Below are 19,954 nucleotides of genomic sequence, written 5' to 3'. Positions count from 1 at the left end.
CTACTAATTGGCAAAGCCAAATAATCATAATCTGAGACTCATTTATTTGTCAGCTAATCGGGGATAAGCTTAAATTGGTTATACTACACAGACTGCTCACTCTGGGATGTAGAAGGGAAGGTGGATTTATTTACCAATACTCTTTAAGGATGGAGGATGAGAGCACCCAAATCCAATCTATTAGGACTCTTCAGCCTTTGATCCCTGCTCTTCTCTGTGAATTTTAACAGACTGTCTCCAGTCCTGTAGACACACACACATTCAGCTCAGCCAAACCACTCACAAGAGTTCTTTCATGTTTTGTGCAGATGTTGGGGTTTCCCACCCTGTAGCTCTCTCTTTTCCTAGCTACCCTTCTCCTTCAAGTTTTATTGGATGTTCCAAAGCTCATTTGCCAACAGCCTGAGCCAAAATCCCATGACTACTCAAGGACCAGCCAGGCTGTCCTGAAAGAGAAGAGTTCCTCTCATGTGGTGTTTGCCTGTGTGTTTCTGTATTTTCAAAGGCATATGACCTGTTTGCTAGGCATTTACTATTGTTTGTTCTGATACCAATGAAAGATATTTGAATTCTAAGACCATACTGCCTTCTGGCCTCATTTGCTGAGTGCACACAGGAATGCTATCTTTTTTTAATTTATTTTAGTATCAGTTTGAATATTGGCTACAATACATATCACATATGAACTATGGAAAAGTGAGATTCTCACGAAAATGATGAATGATTCATAGCCTCTTTGTGACAATGTTTATTTGCAAAACTAAATATTTCTACTTTGAAAATTTACTTGAATGCCACGGTCATACCTGAAATAGAGCTTCAGATTCAAAATGCACAACTTGTAAAGCACATTATTAGAAAACAAACAAAACAAAACAAAACAATGCATTGTATGCATAAGCCAGAATTTGATTGTTAATTAAGATAGTTAAATATTTAACCATAAAAAAATTAAATGAAAAGTTAAAAACATTCCCAAATATTTTAGTAAGCTTTATCCAATAAATACATTATTAATTTACCATATACAAGAATACTATCTTTTGCCTGAAACATATATTCTTAGTTTTTATAAATACAAATTTATAATTTATACTTTTCAACAAAAAGCTATATAATAATGCTTTTGATTACTAATATATTTTCACATCATACCACTGTCTTCAAATAAAAGAAGCCAGAAACATTCGTACCAAAGATAAAACTAACAAGATCATTTCTACATTTTGCTATTTCAAAAACTTACCAAATTCACAATTTAATACCAAAATATTTAAGAATCTACTGAGAAATCTACTTGATTTACATTCCCAGGCCCCTTCTGTGTGCTTTCCCTAAAAGCATTTTACCCTGACTCTGTGCTTCGGTCTCAGTTAAGGATTATAAAGCAAGGAATCACTCACTTGTGCATGCACATACCTTCCCAGCAAAGCCTATTTACATGAATGCATACATTTTGGTTGTGAGTAGCACATGACAAATGTGAATGAGGAAATTGTCACTGAATCCGAGAAAGGAGGAAGGCCACTTGGACCACAAGGGAAAGCACAGAATAACATGGGCCTTGGTGAAGACATTGAGCAAAAGTAGAGGTAGAAAAGGAATGGCGTGTTTAAAGAAAATAACTTTTCTTTGGTAATGTACTTCTGGATGACTGCAGAAGACTCATGGAGGGGAGAGGCAGGAGGAGTTCCTACATGACTGAAAATACATGGGAGATTTTGATTATATGGCTTACAGAAGAAATGAATGGAAGGAGGAGAAGAGGAAAGGAAAAGAGGGAGGAGGGAAGGGGAGCTGAGGGGAGGGGAGAAGAGAAGGGAAGGGAAGGGAAGGGAAGGGAAGGGAAGGGAAGGGAAGGGAAGGGAAGAAGAAGAGAAGAGAAGAGAAGAGAAGAGAAGAGAAGAGAAGAGAAGAGAAGAGAAGAGAAGAGAAGAGAAGAGAAGAGAAGAGAAGAGAAGAGAAGAGAAGAGAAGAGAAGAGAAGAGGCGGTGGAGACAAAGGGAGGAAGAGGGACAGGGACAGGAAGAAGGGAGAGAGAGAGAGAGAGAGAGAGAGAGAGAGAGAGAGAAAGAGAATAAAAAGACTTCCTTACTGCCACCTATACTATATTAAAATTTCCTATTTCTGAAAACTTCAACATTTAAAATTAATTCTGTTGGAGAACGATATGGTGACTAAGCTGCTCTCTTGTGTGGGCTTTTGCATTGATTATCATCTGTACCTGAGTCAGTTATGGAACATTACGTTTGTTTTTTCTTCACAACAAAGAGCACACAGGATGCTGTACAATTGTACTCAAATTGATCAGAATCTTGAAGATGAATCATAGCATAAGTAATCCATGAGCAGGCAAGGCTTTCCTGATAGGCAATCTTTTTCCATATCTCAAGAGAATGTAAGGTGAATGAGTAAATTAATGAATGACTCAAAGGATGTCTAAGGCCAACACTTTGGGTAGAAGATAAATTATGTGACCACAAATGCACAAACAAGAAGATAAATAACTTCTGGTGAAGTCAGTAAGTGAAAATTGATTCAAAAATCAAAATCATTTTAGTAAACATTAATTATTGATATGATAATAAGCCATTGCTATTTGCTCTGTGAACAACATGAGCAAGATATGGTTTGTGTTCTCAGGAAACTTAGTATGTAATGACTGAGATTGTAGGACTCCTTGTCATGCTGGTGGAAGGTGACTGGCAATATAAGAAGACAACATCTGCAGAATGCAGTCATAGAGAGGGACTGTGGAAGAAAACTTTACTTATATTGGGATAGGGTCATTGAAAAAGACTGTATATAAAAACTCTCATTTTAATAGTTAATGATTTTATGACATACATATTATTGTCTACTGTATTTTAAAAAATGGAAACCAGAACACTAGAGGATCAACTAATAGAGTCAAATCAAAATCCTTTTGAATACTACCCTATACTTACTAGATCTTAATAAAATATTTCATGAAGTATGTTTAACTACAATCTTACTAAAAATAGAGACAAGAACATTATGTCCTTCTCCAAAGTCAGCACCATGAAAGAAATTAATATTTTTCTAGAAGGCATTAATAGTGTTATGGAATCTGAGTGTAAAATATATATTTGAAAAAAATTATGTTTTCAATGAATTATCAGTTCAGAATGCCAAGAGATCAAGTCTCAAGAATGAAGGTTGGTGTCATCCTTGCTCATCTCACATGTGGGTGGACATGTTGGTGAAAATTCATGGGTGTAGCTTCTTATGCTACTAATGTGCCATGGCCCTTAATTTCCACATGGGTGTGGAAATGTTATGTAGATGTGTCCACCAGGACTGAGCTCCACAACTCTGCATTTTGATTTTGGTTTTCTGTAGTAGTCTCCCTCTGTAAGAAAATTGAGACAAATGTTATAGACTGTTATTAGGAGTTAGGATGGATTAGGGAATTGGTCTTTGCACATTCTTCACCAATAACAAATGACCACTAGCATTTAGTATAGGTGAGGTTTCCAGTGTCAAGCATGGCCTTCCTCCTGTTGAGCAGGGTCATAAGTCCAATTAGAGAGCTGTTGGTTGCCACCAAGGTATGCATGCAACTACTACACCTGGAGCGATATTGTGTCATGTTGGCCATAGATGTTATTCATAGGTGTCACAACAACAAACAAACTAAACTGGATGGAGATAATCCCATGACACTTCAACCTTGTACAAAGAACTGTAGGTAGCTGAGGGAAGGTAAGGATAACCACTTCGCTAAGGAAGATCATAGCAATTTGTTGTCCAGTGCCAAATAGTCAGCCCTGATAATATTCAAACAAGTGGCCTTATATGAACTTAACAAGACACACTTAGAAATATATAGTGTATGTCTATCAATATATTCATATGATAGCAATAAGGAAAGGGGGGGCTATGACTTTTGAAGGAGAATAACAGTACATCAGTGGTATATGAGAGAGTCTAGAAGAAAGGAAAAAAGAGAGAAATAACTTAAAATCTCAAAAAGAAAGCAAGAAAGCAGGAAGGAAGAAAGGAAGGAAGGAAAGAAGGAAGGAAGGAAGGAAGGAAGGAAGGAAGGAAAGAAGGAAGGAAGGAAAGAAGGAAGGAAAGAAGGAAGGAAAGAAGGAAGGAAAGAAGGAAGGAAAGAAGGTGGGAGAGAGGGAGGGAGGGAGGGAGAGAGGGAGGGAGGGAGGGAGGGAGGGAAGGAAGGAAGGAAGGAAGGAAGGAAGGAAGGAAGGAAGGAAGGAAGGAAAAAGGAAAGAAGAAAGGGAGAAAAGTTTGTTCTGACTTCATGAGCACTACATGTCTTTCATGTGGAAATGATGGCAGTAGAATTACTTTCTGTGATGATTTAAAATTATTCAAGCCTCCCATTTTCTAGTGTCCTCAATTAACTTTAATAGTTACAGTATATCATAATATATTAAGGAAACCAATTTCAAATTTTTCAGAAGTTGTTTTGTAGAGACAATGAAATAAGGAAATTTCCATAGTATTCAATTAAGACTACTGAGGCATTGGGACCATAGTAAAAGAGAGGGCAGAAAGATGGTAAGAGCAAGGGGTTGGGAGGGAAACAGTTATCTGTCTTAAAGAATTGATTTTTTATTGATTCTAGTGTTTGATGGCATGCTCAGATGTTAAGAAAACCAAGAAGCCAAATAACAAGGAGGGCCCAAGGGAAGATACTTGAATGATACTCAGAAGGTGAAATAAATTAAATGCCAGAGATCGATGGAGGGAGGGAACTGGCAAAGAGGGGAGGATGGGGAGAGGAATAGAGTAGAGGGTTCACATGTAGGGAGAGCAGAAGAGAGAGAAGAAAAAACGATGGCAGATGGGGCAGGGCATCAATAGGACATCCCTCCTGGGATTGAAGAGACCCTAGAAAGTCTATGGGGGTGACTGTAGGTTAGATTCCTAGCAGTGGGTGATATGGAGCCTGAAGTGGCCACCTCCTGTTGCTAAACAGAACTCCCACTGGAGGGATACTACTGTCAGCAACCTACCCTCAAAACCTTCCACCGAAATTGTGTCCTGCCTACAGGATGTGCAGGGAAAAAGATGGAGTCTGCAGACAGAGGGAATGGAGAACCAGTGGCTGGCCTAACTTGAGACCCTTTCCATGGGCAAGAACTAAACCCTGACTGTACTAATGAATTGTTATCTACGCAGACAGGAGCCTAACATAACTGTCCTCTGAGAGGACCTAATAGCCTAAGGAAACAGATGCAGAAACCCTCAACCAAACATTAGACAGAGCTTGGGGAGTCTTGTGGAGGAGTTGGGGGAAAGATTGAGAAACCCTGAGGTGACAGGGACTCCACAGGTAGATAAATAGAGTCAAATAACCTGGAATCTTGGGGGTTCTCAGAGACTCAAGCACCAATCAAGGAGCAAGCAAGGACTGGACCTGCTCCTCCACCACATATATAGCAGATGTGCAGCATGGTCTTCAGGTGGTCTTCCCCAACAACTGGATTCAGCTGTCCCTGAATCTGTTGCATGCCTGTGGATCTTGTTTCTCCAACTGGACTGCCTTGTCTGGCATTAGTAGGAGAGGATGCACCTAGTCCTGCAGTGACTTTATGTGCTAGAATGAGGTGATACCCATGGGAGACTTTCTCCCTTCTCAGAGAAAAAGGGGAGGAGGGGAAGGGGGAGGAGCTGTGTGAGGGGGGAGCAGGAGGAAGGTTTGGGTATGTGTGTAATCAGGATGTAAAGTGAATAAATAAATTAACTAAAAAGAAATCTAAACTTCTGAATGAATTTTACGTTTTGGTTTCCAATATAGCTTTTCAGCACTTTGAGGTTTTAGTTTGCAAGGTTTCATTATTACAATAGAAAATGTCCAGGTAAGTTTTTGAGTAGCATTATTCTATTAAGAAAAAAGGGATATGTCATTAAGCAGCTAATGTTTTCAATCGCTGCTACTGTGAAAACCATATTACAGGAGGCGTTTGAACTCATTACCAATGTGTCTTCATTAATTTAACATCAGTATGTGCACAATGAACTAAGTTGTCTTTTGTTAATGTATAAATATTAAGCAATTAATTAGTAACATTATATTAAACCATGTGATTCCAATTAAGATTGACTTTGAAGCCACGATAAATAAGGGCTTTATTTTAGAATACAAATGCAGAGACTTTGACACTTTCTGAAGTGTTTGCCTAGGGGAATTAATTATCTCTTAGTGTTCATATTATGACTGGTACATAGTCTCACTGAATTATGGTTACTTGACTCTGATATCTTGCTGCTTGGATAAGAGAGAGCCCTGGAATATCCTGGTAGCCTCATTGCAGCACCATTTTGCCTTGGATAGGCTTATTTTCTGCTATTTAATCAGGACTAGCCAGTACCTCTTCCAAAAATGGAAATTATTCCAAAAAAAAAGAAAATGAAAAGAAAACACCAATGGGAGTTTTCATGTTAATCTTGCATCAAAATAATTCTCTTGCCAAAATGGTTTTCTTCTCTGTATGTTGGCTGCCAAGGGTCATTTCCTGTGCTACTACGAATCTAGCTTTTCATCACTGGTACAGTTTTGTTTGTTTGTTTTGTTTGTTTGTTTGTTTTATTTCAGAGATGGACTAAAGACCACAGGATAAGAAATAAATGTTTTTCTCAGAGCCCCACTTTTCATTTTCAATAAAAGTGAAAATTCTAAAGAGCACTAAACTGAGATTAAAATACAGCCAAATTAAAACTTTCCCAAAAATTCAGTATCTCAACTGAAATGTTTTGCCTGCCCCCATGGTTCTTAGTTAAACAAAAAGAAATTAAGTAGCCCCACAAACTGCTGCCACTTTTATTCTTATTTTCCTCTTCTCTCTCCCTTGCTCCTTTGTGTTTTTCCTACTTCCTGCCTTTCTTCCTTCGCTTACTTGACTGTGCTATCTATTTATTAGGATCATCTCACCATCACACAATAATATTCTCTTTTAAGAGAACCATTAACAGGAGCTGCAGAAGACTGCCCATTCCCTGACATGCACTCAAATGTTCTCAGCTGATTGCTGCCATCCCTATCAGGCATGTCCCAGCTGACATAAATTCTCTGGTCTGCGAACTAAGGGGGACTCAGAACAACTGTTCTTTCTTGACAGACTTGTCAGATCCTAACAGACTATTTTTGAGTGCAATGTTCCTGTGTGAGGAATGTTATAGTCAAATCGCAAACTGGCTTAGCATAATTGAATCTTAAGATTTGGAGGAGGTATTTAGTCCAGTTTTTTTTAACCTGGAAGATAATCAAAATCATCTGGGGAATTGTTTTCAAATACAGATTATTCAACTCCAGGCATCCTGAATCCAAATCTCCAGAACTCTGTGTTTAATTTATAAAAAATGTGTTCAGTCAAGAATGGCATGAGACTTGATGCTTTACAACCCTTTTTCCAAATTGTACCTTACAGAGAATATGATGGGGCTGCCATGGAAGCCCCAAGGGAAGGGTTCTTCTGCCTACACTAGCACCAGCCTCTGCTCTATGTACCATTTAGGCTTCAAGATGATTATGTGGGTCTAGCACTAAGCAGTTAGCAAATGTAGAATGTCAGTAGGGATCTCGGGTAAACCACCAAGGGAACTTACTACTGAGGCAGGAAAATGTTTCTCATCACTTAAGAGTAGCTTAAGCAAAGTTATCTGAGCAGTAAGAATATGAGGATATATCAGTTTCTGCCTTTCGTGTGGAAGAGAATCCCACAATGCTGTAGTCTACAGAGTTCAATTCTTTCAGAGATGAGACTATGAATGCTCAGTAAACTTCAGGATATTCTTGTGCTTTCATTAAATCCATTTACATATTGCTTTAAAGTAACTTGCAAGGTAAATTTCATTGATGTATTGTAATTTTATTATTGGTTCACATAACATTTTATTATAGAAAAAAAGCATGAAAAGAACTTGTGCTATACATTTTCTTAATTTGATTTTTCTAGGCCACAAAATCACAATCAATGCCTCAGTATGATCTCTATTGCTCTTCCCTGCACAAAAGAAGTGCATATAATGTAATATGGCACACCTTCACTTTCAGTCTTTGTGTGTATATTAAGGCTGAGTCATTCTTATTGAACAATCTAGTTCCAGTATAACAGGCCTTAAGGTTCTATGAGACCAAAAGGAGGACAGGGAGATGATCTAGAATTTTACAGAGTAGATTTATTGGGAGTTTTACTGAAAGTAGGGATGCAGCAAGGTCAGTTGAATCCACATAATTTGAATAATAAGTGCTATGTTTATCTAGGAGAAAAATGGCCTCATTCTAGCCAGAATATAACTGGTTTATTATAAGCTAACAAAAAATGACCTCAGGATACAGTTGTAAAGATCTGAATACTACTCTAACATCTTTGACCACTTTCATTTATTGGAAAACTATGCTGGTAAGTCCAACTAAAGTTACTCTGTGGTAGTGTGGTACCCACAAGTTAAGATGGCTGTAGTCATGTCAAACTGAATTCATGAAGTGCTATACAATTCATTTGTTTGTTTGCTTCTTTGTTGTCTGTGGCAGTTAAACATTCTTTATCTCTTTTTAATGGTTTTAATCTATATTTACTTAAGGTTATTTGGTTTAATAGGACTTACTACTAGCATTCTGTTTGTCATTTTCTGATTGTTTCATAGTTCTTGGTTGCCCTTTCATGTCTTTCATTGTGATTACATAATCACTCTAGTGATGTACTTTAGTGATGTTCCTTACTTTTTTATCTATATCAAACCTGCTCTGCATCTTGCTTAGTAGTTACTGTTAGATTTACCTAATATGTTATGTAATAACAGTTTGTTTAGACTGATAGCTACTTAATTCTAATTGAGTTCAGAAAGTCTGTACTTTTGTTCCTTTCAACATTTGTTTTTTATTTTCAATTTACATTTTTAGATTATGCACACCTGACCTGAAAATTACTAGTGATTATTACTGTAGTAGTTTGAAGAGTCAGTGTTTTAATTAATATGTCAATGGTTTTCCTACTAACATTGTGTTATTATCTTTACCTGGATGTCCATTCTTCTACACTGCTAATCCTTTATAATTACCATTCAGTATGTCTTCACTTCCCTATAAAGTACATTTTTCAGGTGGTGAGTTCTTATATACTTTGTATACTTTCAAATATATATATCCCTTTCCATAAACATGAAGAAAAATTTAATCATATAAAGTATTTGTGGTTGGTTGCTTTATTCATTTGGGACTGGAATTTACCAATCCTCTTTCTTCTGGTCTTTAAGATTTGTGTGAGGAAGTCTGCCCATAGTCTTTATGTGAGTCCCTCTTAATATTGATAGCATTGGTCTGGGCATTGAATCTTTAAACACAACCACAAAAGCACAGAGGAAGAGTAGATAAATAAGACAACTTTGAAAACCTGTGCCCATCACAGGAAATAGCCAGCCCAGTAAAGTAGCAACCATTTGGACTAGTGAAAAATGTTTCCAAAGAATACATTAGAAAAGGACTGATGTCAAAAATATGCAAGGGATTCATACAACTGAATAAATAACAAGGAAAAATAACTAATAAATAATAAGCAAGGGATCTGAGTAGATACTTCTCAAATACTACGGAAATATTAAAAACACTCAGATTTATTAGCCATTAGGGGAATACAAATAGAACTACAATAAAGAACATCCTCACAGCGGTTAGAATGCTGAATATCCTAAAGGAATAATTGTGGATGAGAGCATGAAAAGAGAATCCTTGCACACAGTTTTTCTGCATATAAATTAATCTGGCCATTATAGAAAGGAGTATGGAAGTGTTTGTAAGAAAATTACATAGCTAACTACCATATGGTCCACAATCCTACCACTGAGAATATTGGAAGGAAATGAAATCAGTGTGTGAAAGAGCTCTGTGCCTTCCCATTTAACAGTAACATTGTTAAGAATATCAAAATATAAAACCAATACAAGTTCCCATTGTCAGATGATTGGATGAAACAGAAATTTATTTATTTTATAGAAACAATGCGATGTATTATTCATCCTTAAAAATAAGAAAAAATTCTGTCTTTTGATGTACCATGGATAAGTTTGGAGGAAATCTTGAGTAAGGTAAACTATGCATAGATAGGCAAATGTTGTAATTTAATTTAAATGGGAAAGTGTTTAATAACAGGCTCACACAAGAATATAGAATGGGAGTTATCAGTGGTTGGAGGCCTGGGGCATGTGAAAAAAGGTTAATCAAAGTTTTCAAAATTTCAGTTATGTAAACAATCAAATCAGGAGATTCAATGTATCGTATGGTGACTGAAATTAGTAGCAATGATGTGTGACCTACAGATTGCTGACACAATAGATTACAAGTTTTCTCATCACAAAATGATAATAATGTTAGATGATATGTATTAATTAACAACTGCTTTTCTATATAAAAACATAAAATATAGCTGCATGGTAAATATCATAAATTAAAGTGTAATCAAATGGCTAGAGAGATGGCTCAGAAGTTAAGAGCATTTAGCATTCTTGCAGAAGAACCAGATTCTGTTAACAGCACCCTCATCTCAGGTGACTCACAACTGCCTAAATCTTCCATTTTAGATCTTGTATCCTCTTCTTGCTTCTGAAGAAACTGCGTATATATAATGTGCATAAATTCATTCAGGCACATACACATACATATGAATAATATGAATCTTAGAAGCTGTAAAAATGTAGCCTTAAAATATTGGTCAGTATAACAGTATTTAGTATATAAATAATTTAATATTGTCCTCCATAGGGAGACATCTTGCTTGAAGCAACGTTTTTTTTTTCTCTGATTGTCCTATATCCACTCTTCATATAATCTTGTCCTCATTTCTTAGTCCTATTTTCAGATTTCTCTTTCTTTCTATAGACCCTAAGAATAGGAATTCCTTAGATAGATATACTGTGGTGTTGTTTCTCTTTATCTGTGTATTTTCCCTGGGCATTCCTCTATAATGGTTTTAATAATCATTCCAGCAGTCTATTTCCCTCTGATGTAAGTACAACTCCTTTCAGAGTCCACAAGTCCCTTGAAAAGTGGTACAAAAAAATGAGACCACATTCCCTCTCTCATTACCTTCTGAGTGTAATCTATAATAAACACGTGTTTCATCAGTTCTAAAGTGTATAATGTTTCTTTCACCATTGGATCAAGAAGTTGTTCTTCTGCATGGAATAAGTTTTAACAGTGAGGCTTGGAAGACTTACCTTCTGACAGAGAGATGGTTACACTACACATTTGCTGGATTTCTTGCTTCTAATGAAGAACGTTTTTAGGAGAGCTATTTCAGACTCATATTTCATTGTGGTACTAATGACTGCAACCACATAGAAGAAATCCTACATGTGTAGGCATAATGTTATTGTGCCTTGTGTAAATATTATCCTTGTAAGATTTGAATGCTGATTTCAGTGCTCCCATATTGGAGCAATCCTTATTCTAAGAATCTCTTGATTCAATGTTGTGTATATATTGTTCCCCAATTATTCCCTGATTAGTCAATAAAGCTATCTGATCAGCCAATGTCTGAGCAGGAAGAGAAAATAGGGCTGGACTTCCTCCCAGCTAGAAAGGAGTAGGGGAAGGGAGAGAAGAAGGAGGAGAAAGAAGAGGAGGAGGAGAAGAGAAAAAGGAGGAGGAAGAAGAAGAGGAGGGAGAAGAAGGAAAGGAGGAGGACGAAGAGAGAGTGAGAAAGAGGAAGTAGGAGACACCATCAGAAAATACCTGGAGCAGAGAATGCCAGATCAATACTAAAATGCAGGGACCATGGGGATTTTGCCTAGAAGGTAGTCAACTAGACAATTTTAGAGGATTAAAATAGAGTAATACTGTCACTTGTTGTACCTTTAAAGCTTGTTAAGTAAATATAATAGACCAGTTGCAACTATTAGGGAGCTGGCATGCTATGAAAAAACTGCAACACTTATAAAAATGCCATTAGTATGCATGTCTATTTCTTTCTGCAGCATCAAATCCCAGAGTTTTAAAATCATATGCAGTACTACATACATTGTCTTAGTTCACTTTCTATTTTTTGTGATATAATTATATTACCAAAAGCAACTTGCTGAAGAAGGGCTTATTTCAATTTATTATTGTAACCGGTATCATCTAGTGAAGTCAAGGAATTAATTCAAGGCAAGAACTGGGTGCATAAAATGAAATAATAGAAGTCACAGAGCAAAGCTACGTGTCTTGCTAACTTTCTCCCCTAGCCCCCTCAGCCTCTTCTCCTGTACCATTTAGGACCATCTCCTAATGCTTGCCACTACCCACAGTGAGCAGGACCCTCCTACATCAATCATCAACCACAAATAAACACTAACAGACTTGCCTACAGGCAATGCTATGGAGATATTTTCTCAATCAAGTCTCTATTTCCTTAGGCCCCCCATACAAAGAATTATAAGCAACCAAGGAAAGCTGAAAACCAAAGAGGTGGCCTTACCAGGGGAAGAACACACCAATTGGTTACCTAGCACCATACATATACCTTTGACAACATAGATACTAGTAGCGTTGGACCGAGAATAAGAAGTTTATATTTCAGAATATATTTTATGCACACACACACACACACACACACACACACACACACACACACGTATAATATACAACACACACACACATATATGAGCTCAAGCATAACACACATCAGTAGCTTGATCATGCTTGCTTAAAATAGCGTGAGTAATGATAATATATATATAATCATATATATACACATATGTGTGTATATATATGTATATATATGCAGAATACTTCAAACAAACCATTTTCTATTATATGCCAGTGAAAGAGATTTTTATTATGGCATTCATCATTGAAAATGCAGATATTTACTTTCTAGTTTATTCAGGAAGCAGAAGTTTGCAAACTTCTCAGGCATTTTTTTTTTCTGTTGTTGGCAGGGAAACAAACTCAATGAGATGCCAGTTTACAACTGAGAGCTTGAAAAAAAAGGCAGGGACATTCACATTCTGAGCAATCCCCAGGGTAACCATGGATAAACTAAATATACAGATGTCCACACAGTTGCTAGGTGTACTTGGTGGAAAATGGATCATCCTCTTGTTTCCATGGCAATCCTAAATAAACCAACGACTCTGGAATCAGCAAATCAGCAACACATACTGATGCACTGGGTAGGCTGGTGAGCTTTGGCATGCACCAGTAGCTTGATCATACTTGTTTACAATAGCTGAGTGAATGATTAAATAATATCTGCTTCTTGTGTCTACTCCCAAAGCGTCACTTTGTTTGACCATGCTGATGTTTAATATGAATTTTGGAGAGAGGAGTAATAAGGTTAAGTTTCCCAGTGGAAAGACTAGCTCAATAGTGTCTTCATTTACCAATGTAGGGAAGCAAACAAAAAAAAAAGTCTTTGGGAGAAAAACAAAGGCATTATTTGAACACTCATTTCGTTAAGTAATCACAAGCTACTAGTTTACAATTATTTTAATTACAATATGTTTAAAGATTTGTTAGCATCATGGTAAATACAATAATATCTCAGCTAATATCTCAGTTTATCTTCACAGCTGTTTTAATTAGGTTCCTCTAGGTCATTATCTTGTATCACAGAAAAAGGTCTAGAGTTATTAAATGATTTCTTAGAAAATTAGCATGCTCTGATTGTTTTCCTGTAGTAACACAAAGTAGAGTAATGTATAGGGGAGTAAACAGTATTGACCTTTGTATGATGAACACAGGGAGATCATACATCTGATATGGGTTAGCCCTTAACAAGTCCCTACTACACAGGAGGCCAGGGACTGTAAAGCAGGGTATTGATGGCCTCATTCTGTTTTCTCCACATTGGCCATCAGATTTCTTTTTACTGTTTTCTATTTATTTTCCTGGAAAGATTTATCCTTTCTAAATTTAAAGCCTACTCCCATAGTTCTGATGAAAATTGTGGCCATCAACTTACATGGTGTTCCACCTGCACACTGGTTGATAAGACTCTGAGTTTCTCAGAGCATTGAGACATCACTCTAAACCTCATAGTACTCCACTTTCATCTATTTTGCTGGACGGCTATCTACTTCCTGTTTATTATGTGAGGCTAGAGTTTTCTGTGAGTGGAGTATTTCCACTCTCTACTTACATGTGCTAAATTGCTGGTTTCATATACATATTTTTCTCAATCATTTAAGATTTGGGTGACAAATGATAATGCAGGAGCTCCATTCTCAGTACACTAACAGTTTAAGTGGTACAATAGTGACGTAACACATGCTTAGATGAGTGTGTTACCGTGTAATATTAAAAGGAGTCTACTCCAGGTTATCAGGTTGAATATGAACGTATAAAGTCTCCATAAATAAAAGAAAATTGCATAGAGATTGTGCAGAAAATTTAACTAGATAAAAAAAAGAGCTAGAGTTGATTTCCTAAAGAACTTTTGCCTAAATGACTGAATGCTGAGGTGAAGGACAGGAAAATGGACTTGATACTTAAAGTTCACTGGGGATGTGACTTAATGATTTTATCTGTTTAGTTATATTCAGTCTTCAAGAACACCAACATTGTAGCAAAATGGAGTCTTTGTTACTCTTAGCTTGGAGAATAATACAGCATTTGTTGATTTTGTGTCTGTTTTTTTATTTTTTAAAAAATGAGGACAAAGATGAATAAGTTCTCTCACCAAAGCTACATCATCAATTTTACATAGAAATGTAATTACTGAAGATGGAATCTAGCCAGGCCACCTGAATTAATAACCAGCCTCAATCCCCTGATGCTGTAAGAGCTGGGAACGGGGCTGTCTGCTGACCACAAATGACCGAGATCTTTGTTATCTTCTGTACTCAAAATACCACAGGAGGAAGTCAGCGAGAAAGATGTGACATCGGTATGAAGTAGATCAGTATAGAGAATTGATGAGCAACTAGCATGATGCTTAATTTGTACTGTTTACCCAGGCCCTGAGCGAAAATGTCAACTTAAATGACAATTTAAAAGAAAAAACCCACACATTTTTGTCTTTTTGTTAAATCATTACAACTAATGATCATTTTACCTCTGGTGATCTATAATATCCTCATTGTTTCTTTGACATTTTATACTGCTACAATGAAAACAGACATGTCTAAATTCTTACTCTGAGTTCTTTTATGGTGGTTATTTAATATTAGCTGGAAAATGCATTCTCTAAAGGAACATTCAGCTGATGATTTAGTTGTTCATTACTAATAACTAATAACTGAGAGTACAGACATAAATTTAAGCAGAGTCTTTATTAGCTAGCTAGCAACTACACTGAGAATTTGGTATTCCAGTATAGCCCGAAGCCTTTCTGGAGGTGAGATTTTAGGCACACAGAAGAAACCATGTCGTGTGCTGACATACCTCAGATAACAGAAACAGTTATCTAGAAACAGAACTACAGTAGTCAAATATTCATGTTAGTAATTTTAGTGAAATTCCCAGAATTATGAGTCTGATGGATGAGATTTTGTTCTCAAGTTGACATATGTTGCTGCCTACATACTTTAGTGTCAAGGTCTAAATGGTTAACTGTATGGCTAAAGCCAAAACATCTAAAATAAATACTTAGCATAATTTAACTCTATATCAAGCCTAACAATAAAAACTTCATGTGAGGTAAGTTAGATAATTAATAGAGTAATTGTTATTTATTTTACTGAATCATTTGTAACAACTGTGAGTAGCTGATTGTGGGAAAACAGAAAGGAGGAGCTTAATAGTATTAGCACTTTCCCGCTCTCTCTTTTTTTATTAGATATTCTTTCATTTACATTTCAAATGGAATTGAAGAGAGATTGAAACATGGATACAAGGACTCTTACAAATGAAGAGCATCAACATTGTGGCCCATGATGATTTTGTTGTTATTAATCTTATATTAATCTTCAAGGAATAATTCATTAAAACAGAATTCAGAAATGAGATGGTTCATTCAAACCATCCTTGTATCCCAGCGGCTCATCTCTCATTGTCATCCATTCTTCAACCAACCAACCAATCAACCAACCAAACAAACAAACAAAAGAACTGCCTTCATCCTATTGCACATGTGTATGTAGATTGCATCATCAGTCACTCATAAAATTATCATTGCCAAAGTAATATATTTATTTATTTTTCCAACAGATACTTAATGGAGATAGGAGTACTCTGGCAAGTAAAAATAATCCTGTTCATAAGTGCATTAGTCTTCTGAATAAAACAATTATTAATTACTCTCTACAGGATAAAGTATTGAACAAATAAATAAAATTTAATAGATATAAATTGAGTTGGTTGACAGTCCTTTGACGACAATACAGTAAATAGGAGGGATGAAGTGAATAACCAAGGACAGGGCATGTAAGTAAGTGTCGATGAAGCAAGCCACACCCATGTGTGCATTAAATGGCCAAACTAGATTTAGAAACAGAATTGTGTATTTAAGTGGAAAACAGGGCTTAGGAATTGTAAATCACTCACTTCTATTGGTTATGGCTGGATTATCAAAATATACAGAGCTACAGAGTCTTGTGACTGTGAAACTTGACAGTTTATTATTTCACAAACAAGCTTTATTCAAGATGAATGAACTATGTCTGCAAGCACCTTGATGTCTTCCTTCCTACTCACACACAATTCCCCTGAATGTACTACTCTAGCAACACTGCCTTCATTCAATGCCACAGGATGTTACCATGCTATGTTCTCTATCTAGTGGATCTGCTGTTTCTGTCCTTCTCTTGAATGCCACTCATACTTGCATATTTAATATTTCCAATTGCTTTCTCATCTGTGACTCTAAGCATTATAAAGTACTGCTCGTCTATTCTGCTTCTATGTATATATTTTCATTTGTGGCTGTATAGCAGGGTAGGATCTAAGAACATTGATTAGGTTTTTTTGTTTGGTTTTTTTTTTTTTTTGGTAACTTAGCACAAAGTTTCTATTACTGTTTATTTACTGAATACTTAAACTGCTGGTACCTTGAAGTTTTGTTTGACTTTACATTCTATTTGTTACAACTAGAAGAGCAATAGAAAAATAGTGACTTCTCTTCTATGGTTATTCAGTGAACAAACCCATGTTGCCCCTCCAATATATTTTTGTTTGCCTTGTAGAAACACTTAGTAAGATATCAAACTCCTACATCAGGTAGTATTTGGATGGAAATACATGATTTCCTTCTTCCTAAAATGAATAGAAATAAATATATCTGGACAACTAGACTCAAATACTTTATATTTTCCATTTTGCTGTGGAAACAAATTATGATTTTTTCTGCCAAAGATGTGTCAATCATCTTTAATCTCCTCAGAAGCTTGAATGAGCTGTGGCTGTGCTGCATGCTTATGGGATTCAGTGTGCAGCATAGATTTCCCAGAACTCCAGATATTTCCAGTTCCAAGACCCCTGGTCCCAAGCCATTCGCATCCATTGTGTTGATTGTAATCCCTGAACACAATTCTTGATAAGGACTGTTTTTCAGCAATATATTAAATAAAGAAAAGGGGAAAATGTGGTTTCTTATAATATGTAAGAAAAACAAACAAACAAAAAATCATGCTACCTAAATTGGCAGAAAAGTTCCTGACTCCACCAAAGATTTTCAATCAAGGGGTGGAATTTTCACTTGGCACATACATAAACTCTCATTTTACAAAGCCTTCATATATATATATATATATATATATATATATATGCATTCAAGATACCTGTTGATAACTGTCACAAAATTCAGTGATTTATAATGACAAACATAAATCCTTCAAGAATTTGTACTTGAGGCATCAGAAGCAACTTTTATTTGCACCAACTGACCTTAAGCTGGAATAGATTGATGTGAGACTGGAATATCTATCTCTATAATAAGTTACTCACAGGCTACTGGCTGGACACCATCCAGTGCTGTTAACCAGGGCCTTCATTCCTTTCCCTGTGGACTTTGCTTGGGCTTCCTCCCATTCTAGTGTTTGAGTTCCAAGAACAAGTGTGTTAAGAGAGCAAGTCAAATGTGCTTGACTTCTTCATGACCCAGCACCAAATATTGCATAAGTCATCTGTGTTGTATTCCATTGGATAATAATGAGGTCCCATCTGACTTTGAGGATTAGTGGTAGATCCAGTCATTGCATGAAATAGTTCCAACATCAGATTGTAAGAAGAATACCTGGGATTGTACAGAACATATTTTGGTCTATTTAACCATCCTTTCTCTCATGTACAATATACAGCTGCTCCTTTCTCAAGAAACTCAAGTTCATTCCATCAGAAAATCAGCTAAAACAGTGGGCTTTCACCACAGGAATCAGGCCTGGTGACAGCTGATCTTCTCAAGCTTCTCCTACAGATGTTGTCCTTAAACAAAGAACATAATCTAAATAAAAGAGCTATTTGCCTATCATATATTCATCATCAAATGACTGAAAATGGTTTAATAACTGCTAGTGTCATATATATTTTTTCCTAGAGAAAAAATGAGATATAGAAGATGGTTCCAAAACTTTTAAAGTCTAACTTTAGGTACACTGCTACCTTTGTGACCATGTCTATGTCATATCAAGACTTATAGTGGGGACTGTTCTTCAATCCCCTTTTCCCTGGCCCCTGAGTCTTGTTCCTGTCTGTTCAATGGCTCATCTTTATAGCTGACTTACTTTCCTCATTCTCCAAGATCTCTGGAATTCAATTATTCATTTTATATGTTGTATTACATCATGTTAAACAAAAATAATCATCTTAAAAACATGTATTCCTATTCATTCACATTTTACTTTATTAGAATGAAGCCATATCCATACATCTTTGCCATTCCTTGAGTTCCCAGTGAATTTATTGCCCAATATCATTCCAAAAATATTTAAGGTTTCAGTATTAAATATATAGAATCTGAGCCATAAAGAAGTTCCTTAAAGGGGATTTCATAGGCTTGAAGTTTCGTTGAGGTATACCCTACAAACATCTGGTGTTTTGACAAAGAATTTCACAGTACAATCCCAGATTAAACCTTTGTTCTGAATCTATTGAAGGTAAATTGCTAAACTGTGATTGAGGATAATTAGCAGTTTTATCTTTGAACTCTGAAACATCGGGTCTCTCCATTATTTAGTTAGTCACTGTGTTCTTATATTTCCATTTAAGTATTGAGAAGAGTACTCTCAATATCTTCCTGGGAATTTCCATGAGCTACATCCCTCAGTTGAATGGGAATGTTTTCTTCTCTCCATCCTTACTGCACACACCAAGCCTGACAAATGTCTACTTCTATATATTGCCCCCCCCCACTTCCCAGTGGTGCTAAGAACATTCTCCTGTTCTCCTTTCCATCTAAAACCAACTTCTCCATGCCTGCTCATCCTTCCATTCACCATCCCTTCAATATTGTTAAGGCTTGCTTAATGGTATTTCCATAATCTTTCCCCTCACAAACCAACTGAACTTAGGAACTATCAATTATGTTTCTCCATAGAAAAATAACTTCTCCTTACATAATATGCTTTTGGAAACAAAGACATTATGTGCAGCCTACACCTAAGAAGTGAGGATTTGTGCTTTGCCTCCATAAGACTGCATTGTCTATAAACACGTTTGCCCTTTTATTTATATCCCAGTTCTCTCTTCAACATTTTTTTAAAACTTGTGTATATTTATATGGATTTGGGGGCACTTAACTCATAGGTTGTGATATAGTGCAATGGTACCATTTAATCAATGTTTATTGTTCTTAATCAACCCAGCTTTCGTTATTAGTAGCTCTTGCATTTGGAATGTCTGTCACTTTGCATAGTTATTTTGTATAAAACTTTTAACTAGTTTTTTTAAAAAAAAATCATTTCATTGGTTTTTTTACAGTCCAGACTTTATCCCCTTTCTGATCTATTCTCTGACTGTTTCACATCCCGAATCTCCTCCTTCTGTCTTCAAGAGGATGTCCCTCCCAAGCTCACCAGAGCTCCCCACTTCCTGGGGCCCCAAGTCTCTCAAGGG

This window comes from Mus musculus, chromosome 9 (genome assembly GCF_000001635.26).
Source record: "Mus musculus strain C57BL/6J chromosome 9, GRCm38.p6 C57BL/6J".
Classification (NCBI taxonomy): Eukaryota; Metazoa; Chordata; class Mammalia; order Rodentia; family Muridae; genus Mus; species Mus musculus.
This window is presented reverse-complemented; position numbering follows the sequence as displayed.